This window comes from the organism of the source record quoted next, unplaced genomic scaffold (assembly GCF_019419815.1).
Source record: "Pyrus x bretschneideri cultivar Hongxiangsu unplaced genomic scaffold, Pyrus_bretschneideri_v1 Contig3, whole genome shotgun sequence".
NCBI classification, from domain to species: Eukaryota; Viridiplantae; Streptophyta; class Magnoliopsida; order Rosales; family Rosaceae; genus Pyrus; species Pyrus x bretschneideri.
The window spans coordinates 1705607-1718139 of record NW_025999612.1 but is presented as its reverse complement, the minus strand read 5'-3'; the positions used below and the strand labels follow the sequence as shown (position 1 = coordinate 1718139).

The following is a 12533-nucleotide window of genomic DNA, read 5'->3' as shown; positions in this document are numbered from 1 at the left end:
GTGGACAAACATATCAGTATATATATATATATATTTTTTTTTTTTTTTTTTGTTAAAAGTTAGAATTTACTTCGAGACCTAAATGAAAAACAAGAAATTCGGGACTCAAAGGATAAACATGTCAATTTTGGTAGTAATGAAATTAAAGGTTCTATAGAGTGCGATGTGGCATGAGATTAGATTGGCAGTTATGTTAAGGTTGTCAGCTAGATTTAGGGTTTAGACTTCTAAAGTATATTTATATCTTCTTCTTAGGGTTTAGACTTTTGAAGTATATTTATATCTTCTTCTTCTTCTTGGTTTGGATTTACATGCTTACAGTGATCATGGACGGAGCCAATGAAGGCTCACTAGGGACAGATGTCCCCATTCAAGTTATTCATTTGTTATCGATTTTACTTTGATTATGAATAAAAAGCATCTATTTGTCTTGAATACGTATTCTTTCTTTGTTTTTCTGGTGGTGCAGGGAGTGCCCTACTTGTTCAAAAATAGAGCCAAACTTTGAAAACTTCGTACAAATGCAAGTGTAAAAATGTTTAAAGTTACACTATCAAAGGAGCCTCCTTTAGCCCAGTCTGTCTAGAACGGTTAACAGATTAGGAGACTCGAATCATAATAAGCGCGATAACGATTGGTGGGATATTGGCACGGGCATATAGTGCATTTAGCAATGCATCATGTGGCCTCCGGAAAGTTTATACAACTAGCAAGGTTATGGGTTCTGACATTCAAACCCAAGTTTTACACAATTCAAGGGAATAGTCAAAAGAGCGATCCAAAACTTATCAAAGGGTGGCTCTGAACTCTTACCCCAAGTACGACTACTTCTATCTCAAACTAGCATGCTAAATTAAGTATGTTATGTGACATCTTATGTCAACAGGTTTGAAATAGGGCATATATCGTAGGCAATCCCCAAAAGAATTTTTTTTTCCAATGGAGCACCTATACGCAGAAGTGCCTTGGTCAAACTAGCTAGGGTAGTCCGATCGGAAACACTTTAGGCCTAACAAAAGGATTCAAAAAGTGCTTCTGACCCATAAGTTGATGACCATGTTTCCAAAGAACTTTTGCTTAAGTTCACTAGAAATGAACAAGCAATCCGGACTTAGGGAAACTCTTTCTGGCACCACGTTGCAAGTATTGAAGTCATTGCCCAAGAAGTGGGGCAAAGCGCGAAGAAACCAACTTCCACTTGTACGATGTTATTAGGTACGATTTAGAACTCTTATGTCCGATGAATGTGTTTCAATAAGTGCAAGAGCTATAGTTTTCTTATGGGTTTAATGTATAATTCTTGGTACTAGAGTAAGCTAGTATTTCGGGTATTGCGATATGAATACTTTATGAATATTAAGTTTGGAAGGCAACGTTTTCCCAAACCAACATTGCCAAAAAGGACTAATGAGCTCTGTCCGGGGCCCACAAACTAACTTATATTCTGCTCTGCCACTTATTTCTTAGATAAAGTTCATTTACTTTAGAGAAATTTATCGGATTAAGATTTCCCCCGAGCAAAGAAAGAATGATAGAAAAAGCTTGGTATTATGACAAAAGTTTGCGAAAAGGGACAGGCTTCCTTCCTAGCTAGAAGTAAGTGCAAATTAGTCATCTTTTCGGAAAGGCCATCTACAGGCACTTGCAACAGAGGAGCAGAAGTTGAGTTTCAGGCAACATAAGGAGTAATAACTTCACTCAATATGGGCGGAAAACTTGATGAAGAAACCAAAGAAGGAAAGTGGGGTTCCGGCTCTAACGATTGGGGTAGTACCATAGGTAAGGGCAGAGGAGACGAAGTGGGCAGCTCATCTGTTGTGGATAATGGGGTAGGTTTACTAAAAGTTGATGGTGGTAAAACTGTAACTTGCCTCTTTCTTTGAATAGGGTTCCTCTTCTTCCCCGAGACTTTCAAATTGAGTGTTCTTAATTAATAGTTGAGGCTAAAGGGTGGCACCATATGAATAAGAATGAGAATTATCACAGTGTTTTTTCTTATTTTGAATAGACGATAGGGTTGCTACTAATTTGAAGGAATGAGTCTTTCTATGGGCATTATGTGCATTAACCCATCCCGCCTCCTTTATAGAGAATCTCAAATAGTGGAAGATGTTTATGTCTTTCCCATGGTTGCTGAAGCGCTTTAGGGAAATGAGCTACTTCCAGTTGTGGTAAACAGTCGGAATCTGCATTGCCCATCGAATTAAGTCTGGACGACATACGCCAAGGTTAGGCAAATCATCTTTCAAATCTAGGTCAGTTGGAGGACAGGACCAGATTCAGAGTTCGCTAATGTCTCATTCCCAACAACTAGTATATCGTTCTACCAATCTTTATCGTGGTAAATAATGTCCTGGATGTATGTTTCCCAAGCGAGACTAGCTATGGCCGCAAAATAGTAATGGTTATCCCAACTCGTCTGATGTTGAGCAACATTCTAAACTCAGGATATCTAACTTAGCCCCGAACCACTAATTCAGTAACTTCAAGCAAGTAAGAAGCCTAAAGGCGAAAAAGGAAAGGTTGCAAATGGTTATGTCATAGCACATCAAAATGCATTTTATAAAAGAAGAGAGAGAAAAACGAAGGCCCAGGTCTATTAAGTAAAGGTAAAATCTAGTATATGGACGACAGAGATCTGATGATGGCTGTAAATCAACGCAAATGTCATGGTTAGGTTCCTACTAGACGTTGCAATCATTCAAAATGTCACAATGCTCTTCAATGAAATATTCACTTTCTTCTTGACTATGAACTCTCGTCAAAGGAATGTTATAGGGAGAAACCCTAATCGATTTGAATTTCTTGCTCGAATGCACCATGAGAAAAGATTTAAAGGGAAGAAAGGGTTTTGAAATGGGTATGGATAAAAGCTTGGTGCCTTTTTTCGATAATGAGTGACCTAGAAATTTGTGCTAAAGTGAAGAAGTATGATCTAAGAATACGTAAATGTCATTTGATGGAATCTTCAAACTATCAAATTCAAATCGACTTACCTTGAGATCAATCGATCTGACGGCTAGGATAAACAAAGAATATTAGAGAATATTTCTCGTTTGTCATCTATAAGCATCAGACACAACACTTTATCATTATGAACTTTATGGCACGCTACACGAAGGTACACATCCGAATCCAAAATGCTTCCACCTCACATTTATGAAGACTAAACAATATGTATTCCAGCTTACTCTAAAAGGCATGGTCCTTGGATAACAATCCATCCTCAATGAGAATAGATTGCCTCTTAGACGGATAGTTAGAGGCAATTGTGGAACCATGATTTTGCAGGGTCAGAGTAAGGCTGATCCAAATGCTGTACCTTAGAAGTATGGCCATGAACTCACTAACTCTGAGTGAAGCTGTATCAGACGGAGTAGTGTGTCACCATCACTCTACTCCAGGGTATTAGGCAGAGTCCTAGCAACTCCGTTGGATGGCTATGCTTGTTATGCAAGACATCGATCTAATTCTGATATGGACAGAATCAGATCTTATAAGTCTTGGAATCCCAACAACCTAGGGATAGGCGCGCGCCACAAGTATACATAACTCCTAAAAGGATGCAATATTTGCTTACACCCTCTAGGATTTCCTAGTTTAGAACGAGGATTCTATCCTAAAAATGTCTCTCTCCACACAACATAAATACACCCATCTAGGGTTTATTTACGATACTGTAATCTATACACTTGAATTCTCTTGCCTACTGCTTGAGTCTAAAATCATTCACTAACTCAATCATTGGAAAGCCTTTGGTTGGCACACACACCCCCTACCCAGTTCTAGGCTTGCTCCCGATTGTTTACTGTTTTGCATGTTGCTTAAGTTTACTTAGATTTGTGCTCAACCACTGCTCAAGGAAGTGTGCGAATTTGGTTCTAACATAGGTATTCTACTGAAGCTGAATAAATGGCTATTTCTTCCACAGCAGTTCAAATTGATTAGATTAGGCAATTACTTGCATTTATGTACATTAATGTTCATGTTCCAACAATCATGTTTGTGACAATTTGTCTGCAATTTCCCTCACATGTAATCTTGCCATGCATCAGAAGAAAAAACACATAGAAATTGATGTTCACTTTGTCCGAGAAAGGGTTGCTAAGCAACTTATGTATATATGCAACTTGTGTCTTCCAATGAACAATTGACTGATATATTGACTAAAGAACTATCATTGCCAATGTTTCATACACACTGTTGCAATCTCAGGCTTAGATATTCCTCTCCTGAGCTTGAGGGGGGATGATAATAGTATAAATGTAATGAAATCAATTGTTCTATAGAGTGCCATGTGGCATGAGATTAGATAGGAAGTTATGTTAAGGTTGCTAGCTAGCTAGCTTAGTTGTTAAGCAATTGTAAGAGATATATATCTCATGTAATAACACTGTCTTTGTAAGTTTCCAATACAAAAAATATACACAAGAATTCTTTCTTCGTCTTCAAGCTTTCTCTCTCTCTGTCTCTCTCTCTCTCTTAGAATGTTCTTCTTCTTCCACTATCTGTAAATATATGCAACGATCTCGATCTATTGCTTTACAAATTTTACGTCTACAAATAATTTTATTGTTAGTTAAACGCCTTAAGTGGTTAAGGCCACTAACTAATTTGATACTATGTCTACATTTGAACTACTACAATACTACCAATCAACAATAATATTATCTCCAACTTGCCTAAACAACCATATACAAAGGATAACAGACATTTTATTTTTAGATATTTGCATGAGACTTTTTTCATTCTTCAACATCATCTTAACAAAAAAAAAATAATCATAGATCTTCAACTGCACATAACATGAAAGTTCCTTGTTTATAATAAGAAGAGTGGAATAACCAATTATTTCATTGCTCATCAATGGCCCAAGTGACCATTTGAAGAATAAATTAAACTCAATAATTGAAGTGACAATTACGCTTTAATCTAGTAAGCAATCAATATTATTCCACAAGTTAAACCATTTTACAAAAAGAAAAAAAAATTGCAAAAACGAAATCCAATAATATTAGACTAAATAAAAATTTAAAATAAAAAAAAAAACTGAAAAGAGAAAGCCGAGTAAAAGTATAGACATTATGTCCTTCCTTGCCCATAGCAATGGCTTCGTCTTGAAGGACATACTTCTTCCAAAACGGGTGCTTCTGCCAAATAGTATGCATTTCTTCAATTAGAGCGCCTTTAGTTTTTGGCAAAAACTTGTAGATGAAGATATTCAAGATTACAACCCAGACTGCAAAGAAGAAGAACAAGCCGAAATTAAAGTGACAAAGCATTATGGTGAAAACTTGAGCTACAACAAAGGTAAAGATCATGTTGGTAGCGACGTTGATGAATTGTGCAACTGACTTTACTTCAAGAGGGAAAAGTTCACTCGGCACCGACCATCTTAGAGGTCCCCTAGACAAAGCAAATCTAGCAACATATATACAAATGCAGGCCACCAAACCATCAGCAAATCCCTTGGACAATACACCAGGGTTGCCACTAACTCCAAATTTAAGAGCCATTACAATCCAATAATCATCTATAAATTCCAAAAAGTATAACAATAATCAGACACGAAGTATAACACAATAATAAGACACAAAGCATAATAATAATAATAGTAATAACAACAACGAGGTTAAATTGAGGTTTTTGTTTATGAAAATTAAGAAGCAACAATGAAAAACCAAAAGAAAAATTGAGAAGAAAAAGGAATTTAATTTATAGTATACACTTGAGCAAGGAACATTTGAGCACCACCCATTAAGAAAAGGGCCCTCCTTCTAACCCTATCAACAGTGAAAATCGAAACCAGGGTTGCTAGGGCATGAACAACGTTGGTGGTCATGGACAACACAAGACAAGAGCATAAAATCTGATCGCATTCATACCAGTGAGTTGTTGAAAGGCGAGAATTGCAAGTGCAAAAACAAGGAGGCCTGTATTTCTTGGACAACAAGCTTGCCTAGTGGGGTTTGACCAACTTGGATGCATCATTGGCCGCGACTAGGTCATCAAACTCTTTGTCAACATTGGCAAAACCTCTAACTCTGAGGAGTTGAGGTTTATCTTCTTCATTATTTCCGCGATCAACCAAAGTGTTTGGAGTTTCCGGTAAAATTAACGCGCCGATTATGATCATAATTATAGGGACTACAACACCACCCAAACTCAAACGCTATCCCCAGCCTCCTTTGATCTTAGCAAACAAATAGTTTATAACACCAACAACAAGTATTCCAAGAGTTATTGACAATTAGAACATCATGTTTAGAGGGCCACTGTATTTGTATAGGCCAGAGACATAAATTGGCACAGACTGCATACAAAAATTGAAAATTTTAAATAAAGCATAAGACAAAATTAACCTCAACCAAATTTAAGATTAAAAAAATTAATATTGAGTATAGACCACATTTAGGAACTATATCATATTGACGAATCTACGAAAATCCAGCAATATATTGTCGAATTATGATATTAATTTCACCTTCAATAATAATAATACTAAATGTTGATGAAAAAAATAGTAAACTTAAAATAAGTAAAGTATTTATAATTCATAATTGTGTAATGTACGGTATGTACCTAGTTGGTGACACACCCCGACCTAGAATGTCCACTAAGACCACGAATCGAGTCATGCTGGCCAACACCAGGAAAGTGACGAAACCATAAAGTGTGAAAATGTATAAAATGTGAATAAATTAAAATCTAAAAGTGCCTAAGCACACGAGTGCGCGATGAGCAGGTCTGGACCCATTTCACGCGTGATACAGAGAATAGGTATAGTACAGTAAGGTAAGATAATGATTATACTATCATAAGAAGACATCTGTACTGAAAAGTGCCACAAATCCTCGTCGATATGGAACTCTGCTACTAGAACCTGGAGGGGTGCAAAAATAGAAAGTTTGAGTGGGTGAAACAAAACTTTTCAAACCAATTTCAATTACCAAAGGCAATAACCCCCTCATCGTAACACCTGTATAATTTCCTAGAAAATAACAGGCGTGACAATAATTCAAACCATAACCAAAATAACAATCTCACAGTTATGTCGTGTCAAATACCTCAGCAAGAATAAGTAACCCAGATGAAATAAATCAATATGAAATAGTATATCAGCCGGATCCACCTATTGTGGCCTGTACGACTGAATCAATAGCTCATCAACATACTAGCCGGAGTCACCTCACGTGACCTATATGACTTATCCATATCTCATCAAACAATGCTAGCACATAAGTCGGAGTCACTTATAGTGGCCTGTACGACTTAATCAATATCTCATCACATATCTCATCAATCAATGCTAGCATATAAGTCGGAGTCACCAATAGTGACCTCTACGACTTAATCAATATCTCATCACATATCTCATCAATCAATGCTAGCATATAAGTCGGAGTCACCTATAGTGACGACCTGTATGACTTAATCAATATCTCATCACGTATCTTATCACATATCGCATCAATCAATGCTAGCATATAAGTCGAAGTTACCTATAGTGACTTGTACGACTTATCCATAGCTCATCAAACATGCTAGCATATAAGTCAGGAGTCACCTATAGTGACCTATACGACTTATTCATAGCTCATCAAACATGCTAGCATATAAGTCAGGAGTCACCTATAGTGACCTATACGACTTATTCATAGCTCATCAAACATGCTAGCATATAAGTTGGGAGTTACCTATAGTACACATGTACAACTTATCTATAGCTCGTCAAACATGCCTGCACACAAGTCAGAACCACCTCTAGTGGTCTGTACGACAAGACTGGGTGTAAATAAATACGCTTTAAGTGCTACGATCACGTGAAAACTGTGCGAATAATCACGGGTCACCTACGAGTCAGAACCGCCTATAGTGGTCTGTACGACAGGACTGTGCACCTACCTTGGATCCAAAGTGAGCGTAAGGTACGGGAGGTGAACATCACGTGAAGGACTGTGCCCTATCCACGGGCGGGAGCGCTAACACTAAGGTGCAGGTTATGAGCTTTCATCACATCTCACATAATCATCAATTCACTTAATCAATCAATAACTCACTTGGTACTTACATGAGCGTCTTACGTTCACCTTTGCACTTCAAAGCATTCACAATAATTATGTGCAGATAATATACATATGGATATGCCATGATGCAATCTAAAACACAACCATAACATAGTGTTCCCAAATATATATATATATATATATATATATATATATATATATAACATGGTGTGAAATGCATAATCTGTAACGCCCCACTTCCAAACTATTTATTTTTGGGAATAATTATCGGTGATAAGCCCAACTAGACATTAGTTTAATTAACTATCATTACTTACATTTCCTTACTTCAATTTCTTGATTCTTCACACATTGATTTATGAACAACATTTAACCACCAAATCATAAGGTTAAATCTCACATTTTCCACCAATGTCCCTCACATTGCTCAATTCCCCAAACAAAGCTATTGTCCAATTATTTAGTCTCATTTATTATATGGCTGCATCTAATGTTTCGTTAAACTGCCTACGTACCTTAAACAGGGATCAAGCCAATCATAGTTCAAAGTAATTATTTTTAGGTAACATGTATAAATCAATTTAGAAGTGTTTGTGGAACTATCAATTATATACATATGATAAAAAGGGAGAGACCCACTCACCTGGAGTCTACGGTATGATTCTATAGCACGCACATCGAAGTGTCCCGAACGATTAGCGCCTATGACCAAGGCCAATTTGGTCGGTAACAGCTTCAATTTTATATAAATTCTTCGGAAACCCTAAATGGGGTGTGCTTCGATTCGACCTCCATGCTCACTCCAACGCCTCCATGCTCACTCCAAGGCCAATTTGACCTCCATGCTTCGATTCAACCTCCATGCTCACTCCAAGGCCAATTTGGTCGATAATATGCTTCAAATCATGGCGGAATGAAACCCAACCCGTGCGCCCCCTTTTGCACAGTTTTACCCAAAATTCACCAATTTCCACCCAATTTTCACATGAAAATGGAAGAGGGATTGGTTGGCCTCGAGGTAAGGGTCATTTTGACACTAACCTTGTTGTCCTAGGAGGCTGGAGATGGGAGAATTCACCGAGTCGAGTCACAAGTTGAGGCAAACCCGATTTCCCCCTTTTTCTTTTCTCCCCCTTTCTCCTCCTTGCTCTCCTCTCTGGTTGGTCCCTCACTTCTCTTCTCTCAGCCCTTCCCTTCTCCTCCTTTCTTCTTCTCCCCCATTCCTTTTTCTTTTTCTTCTCCCTTTCCATCACATGCACACACACACACACAAACACATGTCCTCCTAATTTAGCATACATTAATATAATATAAATAGAATAGTTATTTCTTCAAAATACTTTCGGTTCGTAAGTCCAAATTCACTTCTGCTTTCGCTTACTCATTCATATCATTAGTACTTCAGGAATACGCTAAAAGAATATTTAGTACGTCTCACAACACGTGGGTCAATGAAAGTCAAAACCTTCACCTCTAGGGCATTCTCGTAAATTCACATTTTAAAATTTATAACATAATAAAATTTGGGATGGGTTGTCACAATTGGCACATCCAATGCCGAAACTGAGGAGTAGTTGACCAATAATAAGCATGCATATGTATTGAGCACCAGCATTCACAAGTACACCAATCAAAAAGAGAATACCACCCAAGAACTTTGTACACCTCCTACCAAACTTTCTAGTTACAGTTGATGGACAAAGACATGAAACCAGAGTAGCTATATACAGTGACGATGTGAAGAGCGTCAACTTTTTTTTGTCGAACTTGTAGTATTGATCATCGGAAGGTGTAACCGTAGATTCCTTATGGTATACTGTTGGAAAAAGACATTTTTAAGAAAGAATCCATCGATGTCACACTAGCTACATAATAATCAATGTTAAATGATTGAAGTTGTTAGTTTACAATAAAACAAAATCGAAATTATATGTTATAATATATGTTGCCAAATAACGATATATTTATGGGGCATTTAGACTTAAGGACCTACTTAAGATTACTTATTTATTATAACCGGGATGCTTTTATAAATCTAATTTGAGTCCCTAAATTTAAAACTGATTACCACATCATATTAAATACCCCTGTCCACATTTATTATTTCCAAATTTTCTTTCTAAAATTCTTAATTTAATCATCAGGCCTTAAAAATTTTGATTTCCACAAATCAAATTTAGCAATTTAAAATGGAAGATTTTTGAAAACATTTTGAAAGTGATCTTTACATACAATGTCTTCTCTTTGGAGAGTGACTGCTCTTGAGTCATTTGGTGGGAAAGACACGAAAACGTTTTCTCCCTAGAAATTGATTGATCTTGAGTCATTTGGTATGAAAGACACCAAAGCAAGTATGTAGGTGCTCAATAGAGACTAAGTCCACCAAAATGTGATCAACCAGAAGTTCTCATACTCATATCATTTGAGAACTCACTAGTTGGGATAATGCAAAGTAGTCCTTTGAAATGAGGTATCATAGTTTTCTTGTGGTTAGGTCCTTAATCTTTGACTATGTTAAAGGCCTTCCATTAGAGTGTGTCCATGGAATAGTTGGGGTTAAGCTACTTAATCATGTACACATGTGAATGCACAACAAAGGATCTTTAACTTTCAAACCATTAAGGAGAATACTCTATGATGTTATTAAGAATATCTGGTCAGAGTATGAATATTATTTAGGAAGTATGTTCCAAACCACTTTCAAGGTAATCATATAGACAAGAGAATCACATTGGATAGTAGACATGAATAAACTATCACCCAAACAATGTAATCAAGAGTATTTATTTAGAGAAAGAATGTAGTGCCTTGTAATCCCAAATTGAATAGGTTCTTCAACCTCCTCTACTTTGCTTGGTAGCCATGACATACTGCTAGGTGTTATTCATGGTTTGTGGAAGCCCTGATGATTAGCAATCACTATGGGAGAATTGAAAGTAAGTTTCAATTCACAATCAATAATCAAGAGTTCTAATTGCCCATTGCCTCTCTAAAAAGAACCTAATGTATTGTACACCATGTAAAGTAATGATTGAAGAATATAACGAAGTTAAGTAAGAGCAATTAAATGGTTTAATTATTTATGGCTAGGATTATATTAATATGTTAATTAATCAAACGAATAAATTTGTTTTAGACCTTGAATTAGTGTTGTGCCGTAAGGTCCACGGGATTTGAATAGTTAGGCTTATTAACTTAAGTTGTATGACAACTTAACAACAAAATTCAAGAAGCCCAAAAGACCAAAGGCTTTGGGATGGCTAGCCATCAAACGAAGGAAATGAGAATTTCATTTATGCCACTTGCATGCAAGTGGGTACATATACATTTTTTAGCCCTTTCCCTTACCAGGAGGTTTTCCAGAGGAAAGAAGAGAGCACACAACACTCTCTTCTCACTCTATAAGGCAAGCTACATGGGAGAAGAACACTAGCATTTTCTTCCTCCTATGTCACTCATCTTGTTGCTCAATCATCCTTGGTGTCAATAGTTAAGGGTCTTCTACTTTAATGGCTTTTGGAGAATCCATTCAATTAAGCATCCAAATTCAAGGAGCAAAGTGATGAAGATGAAAGCTATGGAGTTCAACTAAAGGAGAAGAATGAAAGTCATTACTTTGGGTGATTATCCTTTGCAAAGCATAGAGGATCTTCAAAGGTATAAAGATTTCTCAACTCTGTTTGTGATTTAGAATTGGGTCTTTGGTCACAACTACTAAACTTTGAATGTCTTGGTTAAGTTTTATTTTTGAATGCATACAAGCATACTTTCACCATTTAATTGTTAAATGCATGCATATATGTTGCTCCATGAACTTATTGTATTCAAAAGTTATCCTTCATCTTGTTGCGTCGTGGGCATGTTAGAAGGGTTGGGCCTCTTCTCTTTGCTTTGCTGGAGCTGACGTCTACTTACCTCGAGCCTACACAAATGGGGATTGGGTTGTAGCATCTGGGATCTCAAATTATGCTACAAAGACTACAATTGCTGCTATTTGTGCCTAAGCTTGCTGGGGTTGCAAGTTCTGGGGTGCTACAGTGGTAATTACAATGCTCCACAGTGGCGGCAAGGATCCTCCAGTCATCAAGTTTAACTGCGAGGAGCTGCAGCGTGGGCCACGTTAAGGTATCCATTGTTCAATCCATGTCCAAGTACATAAGGTGTATCGTGTTGGAAACGTGCCCTAAAGTCAATCATACGATGATACTTTACGGACATTTCACATGTTAAACTAATCTAGTTTAATAAGAAGGACAAAGATTATTGTTTAAAGCCGTCTCATATAAATGTTATATGCTTAAACGATAAATCCAAAGAATATGTAATTGGGAGAATGTGATCTAAAGAAGTTAGATTCATGAGACCATTCTCTTTCGTATACATATCCTAAACGTTCCTAATCATAGGATTGCGAATTGGGCAGTGACTGGTCTCGAGTCATTGGTGTGACTGACACCAAGACAAGCATGTAGGTGCTTAATAGAGAATGAGTCCACTGAACGCAAT

General features: G+C 37.0%; 1 pseudogene; it reads right to left on the bottom strand.

Annotated features, from left to right (window-relative positions):
* Positions 1-3192: 3192 nt before the first annotated feature.
* On the bottom strand, positions 3193-12160 carry LOC108865910 (annotated as a pseudogene).
* Between the last annotated feature and the right edge of the window lie 373 nt (positions 12161-12533).